Below are 19556 nucleotides of genomic sequence, written 5' to 3'. Positions count from 1 at the left end.
TTTTTATCAATAACTTACCACAGACTCTACTATTAGTACAAATCTCTCAATACAATCAAGCACTTCAAGTAATTCATTGGTTATTTTTCAGCTCCAAGCACTACTGGATTGTCCTTTTAATTCTCCCTTTGTCAGAAGATAGGAGGTTTTTTATTTTTTTAATCTCTATTTTACTGCTGAAGAATGACTCATAGAATTCATTAGAGAGGGAAAAGAAATTGGATTCCCCTGTATCTGCTGCTGGACAGTCCTTTCTTTCCAACACCTGGCTCTTCTCTGTAGGTTCCTTTGTGGCTGAAGTTGGGAAATTGATGGTGCATTGGGCTTCCTTGGGACTTGGCAGTCTTTGGTTCAGGACTCGTCTTTTTTTTTTTTTTAATGTTTATTTATTTTTTAAGTAATCATTATACCCAACATGAAGCTTGAACTCAAAACCCCGAGATTAAGAGTCCCATGCTCTATGGACTGAGCCAGCCGGGTGCCCCCAGAACTCTCCTTTAGACTGAGGAACAACAACAATAATCATAGCTTCCATTTGTTGAGCAAGGTCTGGGAACCAGGCACTGTGCCAAGCATTTACATACAGGATCTAATGTGATCTGGAAAGCAAGTCAGTGAAGTTGTTACCTTGGGTGGGGCACATGTCCCCTCCAGTGAGGCATTACCCCCAGGATTCTTATTTCACATTTGGTAACTTTATTCATTTACTTCCCTGTCTGGCCTCCTAAAAGTCCTCTAAATTTGGCACCCCATAGACTCCCAACTCTAGGTAAGACTCTGTCTCCATGTTCCAAGGGAGAGATGACGTGTGGCCTCCTGCAGCTGCTAACACACTCGCTCATCTTGTAGGACTCTGCCCTCGGCTTCTTTCCCCTCCTGTATGCTGGATGTGATGACAGCTGTCAAGAGGGGTCAGGCATTCGAAGTGGGAAGTTTTCCAGACCCAAAGAGGGGATTAGTACTTGCTGGCTGCAAGTTTCAGGGCTGGCCTTGGGGCTGATTTCTCTTGTAATCATTTACTTTGAGATTCATGATTCCCTTTAAGAACCACTTGGGTCACCTACTGTGAATCTGGCACTTTGTCCGACATCAAAGCATCTACCCCTTAAGGTCATGTGCCTCTGTAATCTTCCCTCTCATGGGTTTCCATCCAGTTAAGTTCCTGCTCCTGTGGCCAGGGCCAAATGCCATCTCATCTCAATCTATCCACCTTTAGTGAGCACCTACTATGTGCCAGGCATCAGGCATTATTGTGGTGTTTAGCCAACTGCAGTCATTGAAATTCCCCTTCAGAGTTTCTGTAAGTTCTAGCTGTACTATTTTTGACTTAGTATTTTCTTTAAATTGACCCCCCCCTTTTAAAAAATTATTTATTTATTTGACAGAGATCACAAGTAGGCAGAGAGGCAGGCAGGGAGAGGGGAAGGGAAGCAGGCTCCCCGCTGAGCAGAGATCCTGATGCGGGGCTTGATCCCAGGACCCTGGGATCATGACCTGAGCTGAAGGCAGAGGCTTTAACCCACTGTGCCACCCAGGTTCCCCCTAACTGACCTCCTTTTTATTTCAATAAATTATATTTGAGAAGGAACTTTACACTGTTGCCATCACTGAAAAACCAGTATCAGTTGCTAAAAGCAGACAGTAACCTTAAAAATAAAAACAACGATGAAAAAAAACTGTTGGGGTGCTTGGGTGATACCTTTGATTGAACATCTGACCCTTGGTTTCAGCTCAGGTCACAATCTCCAGGTCCCAAGATTGAGACCCGCATCAGGCTCCATACTCAGCCCAGTCTCCTTGAGATTCTCTCTCCCTCTGCCCCTCCCACTCAGGCTCACTCTCTTTCTCTAAAATAAAAATATATCTTTAAAACATAAAATAAGAACTGTCAATGTCTGTCCAACTCATAATTACCTCTAATGCCTGCCAATCATGTACCTAGCCAGGGTAGGATTTTATCTCCTTTATACCTCACCATGCCCCCACAGGGTGGGTTCCATCATCATCCCCATTCTAGAGAGGTGAAATTGAGGCTCACAGAGTAAAGGACTTGCCTAGGAAAGAGGGCTGGGAAGTCATAGGACTGAAATTCAAATCCAGGTCTTAATCATAAGGCTTGGGGTCCAAGGCCCAGTCCTGGTTCTTGAGATGCCTACTTGAGTCTATTTCTGTTTTCTTGGCTGTCACTGTCATAGGAACTGAACTTCAGAACCATGAAATCTACTTTTACACCCTTCAGGCATTTATCCACACATGTAAGAGGCAGAGATCACTGAGAGAGCTTCCTGATGATGTGGGAGAGCCCTAAGATTCAGTTTTTCACATCACATGATCCAGCCTGGTTCTCCACCCATCCACCCCCCTACCCCCAACCACCAACTGCACTGGTCTCTCCAGAGAATCCTCTATCCTCTGATTATTCCAAAAGCCTTTTTCTTCTTTAGCTTCAAGAAGGTGGCACTGGTTTGGGGTGTATAAAATGCTGCATCATTCGTGACTCTATTATTCCAAGTGACATGCAATGGCTTACATGCATAAGAGGATTTATTGACTCATGTAACTGAGAGGTCCTGGTGTAAAGGACTTCAGGCATAGCTGGATCCAGGCATTACACTATGTCATCTGGACTCTCTCTCTCCTGCTGTCATTCACTCTTCTCTCCACCTGCTTCCCAGATCTCCTCCTTCCTCTCTTCTGTATTGACTTATTCTCTTGCAATGGCAAAAGTGGCCATCAACAGCTCCATGCCTACAACTTAATCAGCTCAATCACTCCTATAGAAAGAGAACACTTTTTTCCTAATAGCTCTGGGAAAAGTCCCAGGCCAAATCTCAGTGACCCATTAGACACCTTGCAATCTCCCCCTCACCCCCACTCCTGGGTGGGACATAAGTGACATTCTTTAAGAATCTCCCAACTATCTTAATGTTGATGGCTTGCTAAAAGGGAAAAACAACCTTGACACCAGCAAGACCTCCTGTATCCTGGTACCTTGTAGATCCTCTTTAGCATATCAAAGTTCTGTTGAATCCTCCCTTTCCCCTACCTTCCCCCAACCCCTTGGTACATAAACTGCCACCCCTCACAACCCCAGGACAGCATCTCTTCCTGCCCACGGGTCCTGTCCCCGTGCTTTAATAAATGACCTTTTTGCACCAGAGACGTCTTAAGAATTCTTTCTTAGCTGTTGGCTCCAGACCTCGCCCGACCTCACCTCACCTATATTCTAGAACTTCATCACTTTTACCAGAGAAGGGCAAGGAGATGTCCAGGAGGCTAGACAACAGATATCCCCTCTGGACATAAAACTGGTATTTGCAAAACAGCAGCAAGACCCAGATATTCCTATTATTGGAGCAACAAAGAGCTGGATCACCTCAGTTCGTCAGACTCCCATAGTGTTTCTGAGGGGAGGTTACCAGGGCCCAGTAACTGTGAAATCAGCCCCTCTTCCCTGTTGCTTGAAAACGTTGACCTCTATCCTCTCCAACCCTTGCCTCTCCCAACTGGGAGGCGGGGATGTTCTGTCTAGATACGCCGCCTTTTTTTTTTTTTTTAAGATTTTATTTATTTATTTGTTTATTTGACAGACAGAGATCACAAGTAGGCAGAGAGGCAGGCAGAGAGAGGGGGGGGAAGCAGGCTCCCCGCTGAGCATAGATCCTGATGTGGGATTCGATCCCAGGACCCCGAGATCATGACCCAAGCCCAAGGCAGAGGCTTAACCCTCTGAGCCACCCAGGCGCCCCTAGATACACCGCCTTTTAATTGATTAACCCAGACATCTTGAACAGGTTGCTTCTCTCTCACCACAAACCTTTAGCCAATAAACAGCCTTTGGGCAAGAAGAATTTAGACGGAGGCCAGAGGGTAGCTGAGGTCAGAATGAGACTAAGCAGAAGGGATTGTCAAAGAAATGGTGATCCTCCTTCCCCCTCCTCCTTCCTATTCTCCATCTCCATTTCTCTCACTATCCTTTGCACCCGATTCTCTCTCCCCACGCACATGGCCCTACCAGGGTTCCCCACTGCCCTGTTTCCTCTATTTACGTCTTAGCACAGCCTGAGTAGCTCCCCTACCTCTGATTTTTGGACGAGAGAATCTGATTGGCCCAGCCACGGCCAGGAAGCCCCAGCCTGAGCCAATCAGCTCCGGAAGGGTCAGGTCATGTGATCTCAGGCCCCGGCACGAAAGAGACCACCCGGACTCTTAAAACAAAGTGGCGGCAACCAGGAAGCCGTCCCCGGAGTATCCATTAAAATCCGCCAGCTTGAGACTTAAAGCTGGTGACTTTTTACGTTTTATTTGAAAAGCAAGCCTTCCTGAGGGTATTCGTGAGGTGGAGGGTGTGCGGTTTGCCTTGCTGGTCATAGAAAAGAGATTTAAGAACATCGTCCAAATTTCCCCCCCAAAACCCTCTACCGGCAACCGCCCTTCCGCGAAGACCAGGCTGCCGGAGCCACCGCGCTCCTCTGCGCAGCGCTCCTGGGCCTGAGATAACATTTATTTGGGCGCTTGCATCACACATGTGCCACATGACGGATTGCTGGACGTTGACAGCATGGCTCGGATACTAAAAACATATGACTCCATATGGAACGCCGTGGTGTGGGGTGGAAATCCTGGACGGCTCGAGGCTGCAGATGGCCATGTATAATTCACGGGATTTGTAAGACTCTGCATCTGCTCCGTTGCTCATTCTTCAGTTGTCAGACAGACATAATCCCGAGCCTCTTATTTTATAACACAGATCTGCCAAAGGGAGTGGGGAGGGGAGGCGGGGGAGGCAGAGCCGCTGCCAGGAGAACTCAGAAATAATTTGGGGGAGAACATTCGGCGTGTCAGCGAGGACAGAAGCACGCACCGCAGGAAGCCCAGGCGAAGTTGGAAACCGGCTGCCGGTTCCCTCGTCCCCCACGGGAGGCCAGGCTCCTGAGGAGATTTCTGGAAGGAGGTACGTTTTGATCTTGTCTCTATCCTGGAGCCTCGCTGTGGGGTTTGGGTTCCACCTGGCTTGGCCTTGTGGGCGAGCCAGAGGGTCAAATGTCACGATATGGAGGCATTTAATTCCCTCCAGGCAGCCCTTCTTAGAGACGCTGCTTCGTGTTGTCAGATTGCAGCGTTGCGTGGCGAAAGGAGGACTGATGGCGCGTCACTTCCTTCCCAAGCCTCTTGAGCCCTTCTTCGCTAGAGGAGGTCCCTGTGGCAGTCTTTGCTGGTGCCTGACTCCTCCACCCCACCCTGGGGTCCCCTGCACCCAGATTTGGCGCAGGATAGGGGTTTCCTGTCTGGGGACTTTATTTTGGACGCCGGATGCTTGGCCCTTGGGTAGGACAGGCCAGAGCGCCCGGGAGGTAACGCCCCCAGGAGCTGCTCACAACCGACCAGGGAGGAGTGGTGCTGAATAAATAGTCCAGCTTTTCACCCGCCGAAGGCAGCTCTGAGCTGTGTTCCACACAGTTCTGCAGAGGGCCCTGCGTCCCAGTGGAGGGGGGAGGTGAGCCCTGGCTGCCCTCTGGGCAGAACTTGCTTATTACCATAACTTTGTTAGCACATATCTGCTTTATCTTCTCTTCTCTACCTGCACTTCCTGGAATCATCTCCCTCCAATCTATCGGGTCTCAAATTCTCGCCTCAGGGTCTGCTTTTGGGGAACAGAAATTAAGACGGCAACCCTCTTTCGTGTTTCCTCAGACTTCTAGATTTCCTCTGTCATACTCTTGTTCATATTTGGTTGCCAACACTTGGTTAAATGTCCATCCTCCCTCTTATGCCAGGGGAGCAGAGACTGGTTCTGTATCTTATTCTCCATTGTATCCACAGTGCCTGGCACTTAGTAGGTGCTTAATGAACCTTTGTGACAGTAACACTGTGAACTTCTCCTGGCTTCCCTGCTCACCAGCTATGAGATCCTTAGCAAATCACCTAACACCTCTCAGCCCCATCCATTCCCTCATTTGTAACAAGTGGACAGTATCTGTCTCATCTACTTCATGGAGTTGTAGTGAAGATCAAAATAAAGGATCATGGAGAAATTATAGTGAATTCTGAAATAATCAAAGCTATGACCTACCAGGTTGCAATTTCTAAAAGTGTGACCCTCCTCTGGTTTATAGGGTCAGTTTCAGATGGTACTCAAAAGCATTTTTATTTGAACAATTGCATATTCGTTTGAATTAAGTTAGAAAAAAAAGTAGCCCATCAAACTTAAATGTGTTAATTGGGGATGCATTTGGTTTCAAATAACTGAAAACTCAACCAACAGTGGTGTAAAAAAGTAAGGAGTTAAATTTTTTTCAGTTACCAGGATTTTTGGACATCAACAGTCCAAGGCAGGTGCAGCTATCCAAATATGTTGTGAAAGATCCAGGCTCTTTCTAATTTCCTGCTTTCATTCTTGGCATGAGGCTTTTATCCTCATGGCCTCAAGTTGGTTGCTCTCCTCCAAGCATTGCACCCTCATTCCAGGCAGGAAGAAGAGAAAGAGGGGGAAGGGAAAAGGCTGTACCTGCTGAGTGTGTCTACCATAACCACCACCACCATTATCATCATCATCATCAGGTTTTTAAAAACGATTTTATTTATTTATTTGAGACAGAGAGAGAGGGAGCATGAGCAGAAGGAAGAGGGAGAAGTAAGCTCCCTGCTGAACAGGGAGCACAATGTGGGGCTGCATCCCAGGACCTGGGATCACGATCTGAGCCGAAGGCAGATGCTTAACCTACTGAGTCACCCAGGCACCCCTTTCATCAGTTTTTTTAATTAGGAAAGCAAAGAGTTTTCTAGGAGCTCCACCCAGTGGACTTCTGCCTACATTTTATTGGCTAGAATTAAGTTCTCTGACCACTCCTAGCTACAAGGGAGTCTGGCAAGGCATTTTTAACCAGGCATACTGCTTGCCTGACAAAATTGGTTAGACTTCAGAAATAACTTAGTGAAATAAAAGGAGTAGATTTAAAGACCAATATTAAATAGGCAAGAATACTGCTGGAACCAAGTTTAAGAAACATCCAGTCCCTTTGCCCCATTCCTCTGTACTTATCTTTATTACTCAGAATTACACCTTGGTTAGCCTCTTTCCTTTCCTTCTGGCTCTGGTACTTGTGGTCTCCTTGAGGGCAGGGCTGGGTTTTATTCAGCATTATATCCCAAGCACCTAGCCCATTGCCTGGCATGGAGCAGGTGGAACACATATTCCTAGTCATTGTTTCATGTATTTTTTATTTATTATTCCTCGTTCTCAGCAGGGTGCTAAAACACTTTGAACCAAGTCTTATGGCTTTCTTAAAATAAAAATCAATCAAAAATATTGTATCAAGTGAAGGAAGGCTTATACAAAAGAAGTATATATCATATGATTCCATATATCTGAAGTTCTAGAACAGGCTAAACTAACCGTATTGAGAAAAGCCAGAAAAGTAGTGTCCTCTTGGGCAAGTAGGAGCCAGTATTGACTGGGAAGAACAGGAGGGAACTTTCTGGTCGTGGTGATGGTCTGTATCTTGTAGGGGTTAAGGTTATGTGGTTTAGACGTTTACCAAGACTCATGAAAAATGACATACAAAAGATTTGTACCTTTCTCTGTATTTCAATTAAAAAAATGGAAAACAAATATTGAACTCTACAACCTGATGCACAGGTTGAAATGTTGAAAAAGGATGTGTATGCTGCTTGCAACTTATTTCAAAGGGAAGGAGAAAAAAAGATGAATGGCTAGGTGGATAGAAGGATGGAGAAGTTGATAGTCATGTAATGCGACAAACATAACCTTATGTTAATTGTAGAATGTGGGAGGTGGGTACCTGGGTGTTCACAACGCCTTCTACTTTTCTGTATGTTTAGAGTTTTTCATAATAAAATATTGGAGGGAAAAAGACCAAAAAAACATGTGACACACCAAAAAATAAGATTGAAGAAGGGTGCTCAGTTTGTTAGGGCTGCCATGACAAAATATCGCAAACTGGGGGTGCTCGTACGAGGTAGCTCAGGCCTCCAAGCATGAGGATCCCAGGGAATAAGGTGATGAACCTTCATGAGCTAGCCTCAGAAGTCACAGACACATCACTTTCTCCAGACTCCACTGGGCAAAGCTGTCACAAGCCCATCCAGATTTCAGTGGAGAGGACAGAAGAACACCACATCTCAATGGGAGAACCATCTAAGAATCCGAGGTCACATTTTTAAACCACCACCCATCCAGAGAGACATTATCTAGCCCATTTTCCTCAGGAGAAGGAGAGAGGAGAAAGAAGCTTCTCATCTCTGCAAAGAGAAAAATGAAATTGGGCCGTTACTCAGTAAACACATTGCTGTGACCTGCTTTTACTCGGGCGGTGAGGGCTTCTTTTGGCCATGCTGCTGCTGGGAGAGCCAGCGGACACCCGATCACAGCACTGGACATGGCAACAGCTGATTTCCCCCCTTCTGCCCCATCTCAGTCCCTGACATGTTGACTTTGAGTGCGCCACCCATCCTTCTGTTTGGTTCCTTCCCTCCCTGCTTCCTGCAAACCTCCTGCCCTCAGTCTCCAGCCCGAATAGACTCTCTTACTTGGGAACAATGGAAGCCTACGTCATCCTTCCCTTCCTCGGGTGGGCCACCATCTGTATGAGAATCCAGATTACCCTTGCAGCCCGCGCTGGCGATTACCTCTGAGAATCTCTTCATACCAACCTCTCCTGGCAGGCTGGGGGTAAATCAGGGCTGCACAAAGGGAAGAATGTTATCACGGTAAACCAGGATGGGCCCGGCTTGGCTCCGTTGCAGAAAACACACTTCACTCATGCAGAACACGCCAAATTGAAAAGATTGTGGGTTAATCAAATCCTTTTCTCCTCTGTTTTTATCAAACTCAAGAGGGGCTGGCCTATTAATTAGAAACGCTTTTTCATGTAAAACACGGGCACTTTGGAGATAAGGAGGGAAGACCCTTGATTCTACAGTCACAATGACGTTTTAGTTATTTCATTACAAGATGCCTCATTCACCGCCGGCCCCACGGACACGGCGCGGGCCTCCCATGGCTCTCCTGGAAACACTCCCTGAGACTCAGAAAGTTTCCCTGCCAGCAGCCAAGGGCAAGAGTTTCTGTTCCTGAAGTCAGGAAGCATTTCTATACAGTGCTAACAGGAAAAAGTAGCAGGCTTTTACGGTAGCCACTAGCCTCGTGTGGCTCTTTAAATTTAAATTAATTAAAATTTAAAATCTGCTCTCATTTCAAGTGCTCAGTAGCCACATTGTGGCTGGTGGCTCCTGTACTGGACAGCACAGATGGCGAATATTCCCATCTTTACAGAAAGCTCTATTGGACAGCACCATTTCTTTCAATGAGCTCACAGAACCTCCTGTTTGTCATTTGGGAGCAATAAGAAAAGGATGTCAGGATGGCTTAATATGAGCCATCTCTCCTGAAAAAAGACAGGACCCTACTATATTTCTGCAGTGACACTTGTTGGTGTTTCCTGCCCAGCACTATCCCCCTTCTTTTGGTAAAAGCATCCTGATTTTTTTTCTGGGAGACACCCCTCTCCTACCTGCTACTCACCCACTCTTGTGTGGCTCAGGTGGGGCTGACCTCCCTGCCTAGCTTCAGTGGAAGGACATAAGCCTGAACAACTGAAATATTCCTTTCCCTTGTCCTTGGTCATCAGTTGAATCCTATTGGCCAGTTAGGCGTCAACTCTGGGACTTTGGCAGGAATCAGTGGGCAAGGGTACGCTCTTTCTGTTGGGATTGCCAAAGTGGTGGGATATAAGCCAGGAAATACAGGTGGCCGTCATAGCTTATCCTGGAAAGTCAGCCCACAAGGGACTTCTCTGCAGAAGAAGACAGAGCAGAGAAAGACAGGGAAAGAGTCTTGGTGACACCTTTAGATCCAGCTGTATTTGGTAGCAGATCTAGCTCTGATGAAGCTGTCACCATTAATACCTTGGGGCTACCGATTCTCCCAAATCCTCTTCCACATCCTGGTGCTTCAGCCTGTTTAAACCGGGTTTCTGTCACTCACAACCGAAAGAATTCTGGCTAATCAATGCTCTGAGAATGCAGATCCGTTTACAAAGGAAAAGGAGGTTATTTTTTTTCCTCTACTGACACATTTCTAGTCTCAAGCTATTTTTAAGATCCTTTTCATCAGATGGGTCTCCCTGCACCTCCCTGGTTTCAGGTGGGCCCTAGTTCCATCATGAAACTCCCTGACCCAGGGAAGCCAGTGCCTTAGCCTGAGGCAACACCAACCGGATTTCCCTCTTTCTTAAGAATTTGGATAAGGTTGAAATCAAGACTGACTGAGTTGGTGGTGGGGCCATGTCAGTGGGAGTACTAGACTGAATGACCACATACTTCACACTTTGGCTGCTGGAAGCCTTTGGAAACTCTGTTCTCCCCTGTGCCTGAGGCACATGTGCCCTTTCGTAACCCACCTTGAACTTGAGGTAGTTAAAGAAGGTGTCTGTTCCCAACAACCAAATATGCCTGGCTAAGAGAATATAAAAACTTGAAAGGTGTTATTTTTGGACCAAGCAATTCCACTTCTAGGAATTTATTTCCAGAAGGAGCCAAAGTATATGTCCAAAGATTTAGCTACGAGGATATTGAGGGCAGTGCTCTTCACCCTAGCAAGAAGCTGGGAAGAACCTATTTACAATAACAGAGGCTCAGCTAAATGCTTTCTGAGACAAAATTTTAGGCACTCAATAAATACTCGCCGAGGGAACAAATGAAATACTAGGTAAACACACACACACACACAGAAAAAGAAATACTAGGTAACCATAAATTTCTGTTGGAGAGAGAGGCTGCTTAATGTGGAATATAGTTGTGATATAGTAAATGAAAAAGGTTAGGAAATGTTACATATATTCTGTATGATCTCATTAAAAAAGAAAATCACCATATGTTTGCATACGCACAGAAGAATGTTTGGAAGAATCGTTGGCACCAAGGTGTGAATAGTGATAGCTTCTGAGTAGGTGCAACAGTAGTTTTTTTTTTTTTTTTAAGATTTTATTTATTTATTCGACAGAGATCACAAGGAGGCAGAGAAGCAGGCAGAGAGAGGGGGGAAGCAGGCTCCCTGCTGAGCAGAGAGCCTGATGCTGGGCTCCATTCCAGGACCTTAGGACCACGACCTGAGCTGAAGGCAGAGGCTTTAACCCACTGAGCCACCCAGACGCCCCAAGTAGTTTTTGTTTACATTGGTTCCAATGTATTCTTGGTTGTTTGCTTCATTTTCATGTTGATTTTTGATAACAAGTGTTGGTCTCACTGCATGATAGTACGAGCCTTCTCCTCTCTTATATAAAATATTCAAATGGTAAAATTTCTATCAAAACAGTAGTAAGCCTTCAAATGAATTTAAGTTCTGGACTACCAACCAAGGATTCGTACCTGCTCTCGATAATAACTGGGTGAACAGCACCATGAGAAAGAGGGTCTCGCCCAGCTGCCTCCTTCCTGTGTCCCCTTCCCGCCACCACACTGAGATTTGGGAGGAAGGCTGCCTCTGGTGGTGGTCAGGAGCAGAGACTCTGGAGTTCAAACCCTTGCTCCACTATCCCATGGGTTTGTAATTTGGGGCAAGTTGCAGAACCTACCTAGACCTCAGTTTCCCCATGTGGAAAATGGGTACAATACATATATAGCAGAAGGTTGCCAAAGGCTCTGAGGAGGTGATGCAGATAAATGTCCCAGCCCCGAGCCAGGGCTTCATGACCAATACTACTCTCACCTGACAGTCGGGAGATGGAAACGAGAATTCCCAGGTGATCGGCAATCCCGAGATAGAGACCCCAAAAGAATTGAAAATGGACAAAAAATATTTGTATGTCGGTGTTCACTGCAGCATTCATTATTCACTGTAGCCAAAGGGCGGAAACAACTCAGATGGCCATAAGCTTATGAACTGATACATAAAACGTGGCATAGCCATACGATGGAATACTCTTCATTCATAATAAGGAATGAAAGCACCGATTCTTGCTACAATGGGGCTAAACCCTGAAAACGTGATGCTCCATGAAAGAAGCCAGACATGAAAGGCGCCATGCTGTGGGATTCCACTTCCATGAAATGTCCAAAACAGGTAAATCCGTAGAAACAGAAAGCAGGTTAGAGGTGATCAAGGGTTGTGGGGAGCGGGAGGGAGGAATTATGGCTTCATGGGTGATGAAAAAGTTTTGGAAATTGATAATGACGATAGTTGTATCACATTGTGAATATACTTACTGCCCTTGAAGTATGTTCCTTAAAAATGGCTAAAACAGGGGCACCTGGGTGGCTTAGTGGGTTAAGCCTCTGCCTTCGGCTCAGGTCATGATCTTAGGGTCCTGGGATCGAGCCCCACATCAGGCTCTCTCCTCAGCAGGGAGCCTGCTTCCCCCTCTCTCTCTGCTCCTGCTCTCTGCCTATTTGTGATCTCTGTCAAATACATAAATAAAAAAATCTTTTTAAAAAATGGCTAAAATAGCATGGGGCACCTGGGTGGCTCAGTGGGTTAAGCCTCTGCCTTCGGCTCAGGTCATGGTCTAAGGGTCCTGGGATTGAGCCCCGCATCGGGCTCTCTGCTCGGCAGGGAGCCTGCTTCCCTTCCTCTCTCTCTCTGCCTGCCTCTCTGCCTACTTGTGATCTCTGTCTGTCAAATAAATAAATAAAATCTTAAAAAAAAAGGTTAAAATAGCAAATTTCATGTTATATATATTTACTGCAATAAAGCATATTCCTTTCTTTTTCTTTTTTTTAAGATTTAGTTATTTATTTTAATAAATAGAGAAAGAGTGGGGGGGGTGCAGAGGGAGAGGGAGAGTATCTCCAGCAGACTCCCCGCTGAGCAGGGAGCCCCATATGGGGCTTGATCTCGCAACCCTGAGATCACAACCTGAACGGAAATCAAGAGTCGGACACCCGACCGACTGAGTCATGCAGGCACTCTCACAATAAAATATTTTTTCAAAAAACATGGGGTGAGGGTGAGTTCTGATTGCTGAATGCCTGCTTCAAACAACTTACCTCTTCTCTTCGAATTCAACATCCCATTTGGTGACCATATAAACACGGATTGCCAAATGCAATCAGCCACATTAATTTACCTCCAAATTGGGCCCTAGGGCCCTGTCCAGGGTTGGAATGGGGTAGAAATGCATGTTTCAGTCTCTCTATTCAGGGTAGTGTTTGTTGAACCTCTACTATATGCCAAGCTCTGAGCCAGTTGGTGGAAATACAGTGACTCACACCATTTCTGCCCTCCTGGAATTTATGTACTAGGTAAAAACTACCGCATAGGGGTGCCTGGGTGGCTTAGTCAGTTAAGTGTCTGCCTTTGGTTCAGGTCATGATCCTGGAGTCCTAGGATTGAGTCTTGCTTTGGACTCCCTGCTTAGTGGAGAGCCTGCTTCTCTCTCTTTCTCTCTCTCTCTGCCCCTCCCCCTGTTTGTGCTCTGTCTCTGTCTCTCTTTCTCTCAAATAAATAAATAAAATCTTTTAAAAAATTACTGCATTATCACTTTGGGCTTAGAGGAAGTATCAAGAGCTCTGGTAACCTAGAAAAAAGTTACTAACCTTGATGGATACAGGATGTAGTCCCAGGAGGTTTCCTGTGGAAAGTTGCATTTACTCTAAAACCTGAAAAATAAAGAAAACTAACCAGAGCCAGAAACCAGGTCAGGTTAAGAACTTTACCTCAGACCTGAGCATGGAAGAGATTATGAGAGGGCTGTATGTAGGGCTCAAAAGAAAAATAATACTAAACAGCAAAATAGGTACAAGGGAACACTATTTTAGTATATGTGCTGCCGAAGCGAGCACGGTACAAGGGAACACTAAAAAATGTTATTTCCTCTGTGTTCTATGCTTTTCCAGAGAAAGATAAACATTTAAATTATTTCAAACACTCGGAACATCTGCTTTGCTGGTGTCCTATGCATGAACTGAATCTTTTCACGACAATCAGAAAAATATTCCAGACAGAGGGAAGAGTAAGTGCAAAAGCTCAGAGGCAGAATGGGCAGGCTTTTCCTGGGAATTTTTAGTCCTTGAGTGGTGGGATCACAGCATGGGAGAGGAAAGCAGCCAAGTGTGGAACTGGACAGGAAGATAGGGCCCAGGCCTGAAGGTTTCTTGCAGGTCATTTGAAGTATTTCAACTTGATCTTCAGGGCCATGGGAAGTCACTGAGGTTAAGCTGGGAAATGACACGGCACAGTGTTTTTAAAAAGATCTTCTTTCAAAGTTAACAAAATGAGATATTATTAGCCGTAGTGGTTAGAGAAATTGCTTTAAAAAAAAAAAAAAAAAACCCTGCAGGCACAATTTTAACTTGACAGTGTTTCATAGACATTCTGGAAAGGGTTTTTTTCTTTTTTTTAATTCATTATGCTGACACTAACTATCAAACCCCATTCCCTTGAGCTCAGCTGTGTTGTAGCTGAAAACTTGTTCGGTATGTTTACTCCACACACCACCCAATTTTCCAAATCTCTGCAAATTTGCCCTTAACAGTAAAATACTGGGTACAGAGCATCTTCCCACTCCACCCAAATTATCCCCCTTGGCGTGTGCTAACAGTCTGATGCTATGATAGTTGTTACGATGGAAGAGATTGGAGCCCTGTCTTATTTGTAAGCCTTTCCGGAGGAACTTGTGGGAATTTCCTGCTGTAACTTTGTTGATATCTCAGCCTGGGGTCACTGGTGATTCATAGGCCCCCTGTAGCAGGAGAGACTGGGTATGCTGCGGTAACAAACATCTCCTGCCTTCACAGCTTACGGCAACACAGGTTTATTTCTAGCTCATGTTATATGTTGGTCACGGGCAAGTTGTGTCTCTGTTCCTTGTCTCCTTGTTGGGATCCAGGCCGATGGAGTGGCCTCTCTCTGGGGCATCACTGGGCTCGTGGCAGAAGAAGAAAATAACATGGCAAGCCCTGTTTGCTCTTAAAGCTTCTGTTGAAAAGAAACGTGAACTCATCATCACCCCATCCTTTCACGCTCCTCCCTCCATTGGCTGTCTTTTAGCCATTGTTAATATTATCCTGAATAATTATAATGATAATGAAAATAATTAGACTAAGTCTCATTTACTGAGGACCTAATGAGTCCCAGACATTGTGATAGTGCCTTCTGGGCCTGTGCAACAGGTGCTCTTATTATCAGCAATTCAAAGACAGAAGACAGAAAGCTTTGTGAAGCTGAGAGACTTTCTAAAATCAACAGCTAGAGGGGCGCCTGGGTGGCTCAGTTGGTTAAGCAGCTGACTCTTGATTTCTACTCAAATCATGGATTTCAGGGTCCTGCGACTGAGCCCTGCTGGCAGGCTCTGCACTCAGCAGGGAGTCTGCTTCTCCCTCTTCCTCTGCCCCTCCCCCCACTCATGCTCTCTCCCTCTCAAATAAATAAATACAATAAAATAAAAAAATAAAATCAACAGCTAGTATGTCAGGAGAGTGGATTCAAGCCCCGGCGATCTCACTCCAGAGCCGTGTTTCCAGCCGCCTTGCCTTTGCTTCCTCCTTTCAACTCCTCTCTCCTCCTTGACCTCTACACACATTGGTCATATTATTTAAGGCCTCTATCACCTAATTTCTTTACTGTTGCACGCCCTGGTACTTGTTGCCCAGACTATTGCAGTGTCTTCTAAACTGCTTTCTCAGCCTTAAGGCTTTGCCTCATCTTGGTCACACTACCATATTTCTCTTAGGGAAGCGTGGGTTTGGTAATGCTCCTCTCCTGCTCAAAAATCCTAGTGGCTCCCCACTGTCTGCTAAAATAAGCTATAGCTTGGCATCCAAGCCCTCCATGTCTGACTTCAGCCTTGTGGAATCCCAGTTTCTTCTTCTTCTGTTCCAGCTAGATTGGATTAATTGTGCTGAGAACATTATTTGCACTCTTACATTCATTCTTAGAGATTCTCACCACCACCACTCCCTAATTCCCACTGAAATTTTCTATTACTATTACTTGAATGCGAATCTCAGCTTCCCTTCTGGATTGTGAACTCTATGGGGAATCATGTCATGCTGGGGGAGGGCAAGCTATAAAAGTAACTTAACATCGTGTTCCATAAAAATAAGTTGACAGAAGTAAAAAACAACACTTCTCTGCCAATAAAGCAAAGCCAATAGGACAAAAGACAGCAGAAAATAGAGAAGTTTTATACTAACTTGCATTAGAAAGAGACTAGCCATCATATATTTTTAAAATTAGGGTATAATCGTATAAAGAGTACATATCTTGAGTGCCTAGTTCAATGAATGTTGGCAAATCTGTACCCTCTATAACCACCACTCAGCTCAAGGTATAGAATGTGCCAGCATCTCATAAGTTTCCCTCACCTCACTTGCCCGTTAATACCCATCCCTACCTCACTAGAGGGAATCATTATTTTAACCTTGATTCATTTTGCCTGTTCTTATCCTTTGCATAAATGAATTCATACAGTGTCTGGCTTCTTTCACTCAACATAATTTCTGTCTCTCATGGTTTTGATTACTGCATAAAGCATAAAGTGATTTGCACAAACTTAAGAGAAAAAGTTAACATTAAAATAATGGTTTTCACCAAGAAAGGACATGGAGAACCCAAACCAGTTTAGGACAATGAATCCCACCTCTGTAGCAAGATGATGCAATGATGGAAGGAACCAGAAGTTTGGTACTAATTTAACCCGAGAGCAAAGTGCACATTCCCACATTAAAACTTCTCAAGAGGTTAAGGGTGGGAACTGGGTGGAAGGAAGAAAGGGGACAGAAGAAGGAGAGGTTTGTAGTTTTGAGTAAAATATGCATGTTTGGGGTCTTTTAAACACTATAGACCTCTGACTTTTCTCCCTGGCTCTAGGGGGTCAACACTTGGATAAGTCAAGTTGCCAGGGTGTCGGAGAGATCTAGGATTGGCCTCCTGACCACTGCCACCATCCTGGACAGCCAGGGGAGATGGGCAGGAGAAGGGGCCAACAAGCTTCCTGGGGATGTGGAAAATCTCCCCCACTTTCACAGCACCCTCCCTAGCACATGGCCCCAGAGGGAGGAGCCCGAGTATTTGTACCCATGTCATCAGCAATCTGTTAAGAGCTGGATTTGGGATGGGACATGGAGGAGAGAGGAGAGGCCATGTAATAAATTCCCAAGCACTTGAGGCTCTTCAGGTACTCAAGCTGAGAGATTTCTGGAAGCCTGAGGGCAGTGCTTGGACCAGGAGAACAGACGCAGACTGACAGGAGTAAAGCACACGGTGAGACTATGCATTAGAATGGAGAAGGGCTATGAAGGTAGACAGCTGGAGCCCTGATGGCATCTGCTCCGTCAGGAAAATGGGAACACACCAGCACCTGCCTCACGTGTTTGCCTTGTGGCTCACAAGAGAACCTGCTACTAATGCATTTAGCCAAGGTCCTGTCATGCAGTTGAAGGTCAGTACCCGACAGCGGCTACTCTTCATGCCGTACACTGAACTGGCAATTTGCGGGAGTGGCAGCCCCAGCTGGGCCCAGTGAAGGAGGTGGACAGGAGGCATGGACTGGAAAGGGAGGCCTGTAATCCGCAAGTCCCCTCTGCCAAGCAATAACTGAAACAAGCTGGGACACTTGGTGCCTTCTCCGTAGTGCATCATTTGGATGCAGTGATGGAGGGAACCAGAAGTGTGCACCTAATTTAATCCCAGAGCAAATAACACATCAAGACCTTGCCAGAGGGGGCTAAGGATGGGAACAGGGTAGAAGGAAGAAAGGAGGTAGAGGAAGAGGGGTGGATTAGTCAGGGTTCTGCAGAGCAACCGAACTGGTAGATACATAACAGGAGATATGTCATGACACATTGGCTCACAAAATAATGGAGGCTGAGATGTCCCACCATCCGCCATCTGCAAACCCCAGGAAGACTGGTGGTATCACTCGGCCCAAGTCCCAAGGCCTGAGAACCCAGGAAGCTGATGATTTAAATCCCAGCTGGAATGCCTGAGAAGATAGACGAGATGTCCCAACTCTTAGAGCCATGCAGGAAGCAAAAAAAGGGAGTGAATTCCTCCTCCCTCTGCCTTTTGCTCGGTTTGGGCCCTCAGTGGATGGAATGGCGTTCACCCACTTGGGGGAGGACCATCTGCTTTTACTGAGCTCACCGAGTCAGGTGATAATCTCATCAGGAAACATCCTTACAGATTCACCTCAAAGTCTGAAGCTGCTTCCCCAGCTCTCAGAGAGGCCCTCAGCCCAGTTCGGTTGACACATAAAATTAACCATCACAGAGGAGTTTGTAGTCTTATGTAAGGCATAAATTTGAGCCTGACTCAAGGTCCTGGAATGGAACTCTTCCTTTACCTAAGCCCCCAGCTTGTGAGCATCAGTGGAAGAAAGAAACATCAAAGGTGTGATCCCTGTTAGCACCGGGGCCAAAATGAGCAAGCCTTGCAAAGCAACGCCCAGCCCTGCCTCCTCTGAGGCCACCTACTTGCAGGCTCATTGAAAGGCTGTGACTCTTGCTAACCAGCTCTTTCTCAAGTGTAAATGACAGTATTTCAGAATAGAAATTTCTGAGGCAGGACAAAATTTCAAAGACCAGGTTGGGGAGAGAGAGACATGGAAATGAGAGAGGGAGAGAGTATGGAAGGACAGACAACGAGGAAGAAGTGAGGCAGAGAAGGTTGCTTGGCTCCAAGAGGAACAGGGATCTCTCCTTGCCTGGGTGAATGACAGCAGATCAGTGAGCCCAGCGACAGAGTTGTGAGCCCCAGGCCAATGGCTGCTCCCACCTCTACTTCTCAGAACCATAGACCTCTCCTGCCTTCTGACAGGGCTGGCAACTCTGTCAGTTTCCTTTGAGGAAGCTTCCAGAATGAAGAAGCTTCCCTGATCCAAACTACTTTGAGACCTGGGACAGGTCAGTCTCCTCTCTAATCCTTTGTTTCCTCCTCTGTAAAATGGACATTGAAGGGCCCAGTCCCCCAATTCTCCTCAACTCCCTATCTTGCACTTGACCCACTTTATCCTGTATTAATTCTGTTGGCCCCTAAAGCATTCTGGTCTGGGACCCCTGATCCAGAGGCTTCGTAGTGTTTTCATTCTCTCCTGAGTGTCAGGTATTATATCTGAGTCCCATATCTCTATGGTATCATGAGATGCATGCAAATGCATCCAGATGGTATCTTGAGATGCATGCAAATAGTAGGAGCAGTCCTGCAGATCCTTTAGAAATTTCTTAGTCCCCTTTTATTAGATCAACAGCAAATATTAAGCAGCTCTTTATCTGTTACTTGGAGATATTGCCTCAAAACAGAGAACAATTCCAGTTCAGGCACCTTTGATTGGGATTCACTTCGTGGTTGACTGGAGAATATCTTCAAGTAGCTTTCTCAAAAAGATTACAGATTAAGAAGTGGAATCTTTCTTCCTCCTCTCCTTTGATATGGCCAATAGAACAAAGTGGTGACATTTGAGGTTAGGTCATAAGAAGTCCTGAAGCTTAGTTGGATCCTTTTATAATGTTCCCTCTGGAAGAAGCCAGCAACTATGTGAGAAGTCCAGCAATGGATCAAATCCATTCCGTGCCATAAAGAACTACGGGAGAACATTAAA

The 19556-nt window shown here is 45.7% G+C and overlaps 1 protein-coding gene across 1 annotated transcript in view; it reads left to right on the top strand.

Annotated features, from left to right (window-relative positions):
* Nucleotides 1-3749: 3749 nt before the first annotated feature.
* CUX2 (cut like homeobox 2) overlaps nt 3750-19556 on the top strand; it is a 316587-nt gene continuing 300780 nt past the window's right edge. The window contains exon 1 of the mRNA XM_032309663.1: nt 3750-4954. The gene's annotated coding sequence lies outside the window, so the exon portion shown is untranslated. The remainder of the gene's footprint in view (nt 4955-19556) is intronic.

Source organism: Mustela erminea, chromosome 13, assembly GCF_009829155.1.
Source record: "Mustela erminea isolate mMusErm1 chromosome 13, mMusErm1.Pri, whole genome shotgun sequence".
NCBI lineage: Eukaryota > Metazoa > Chordata > Mammalia > Carnivora > Mustelidae > Mustela > Mustela erminea.
This window is presented reverse-complemented; position numbering and strand designations above follow the sequence as displayed.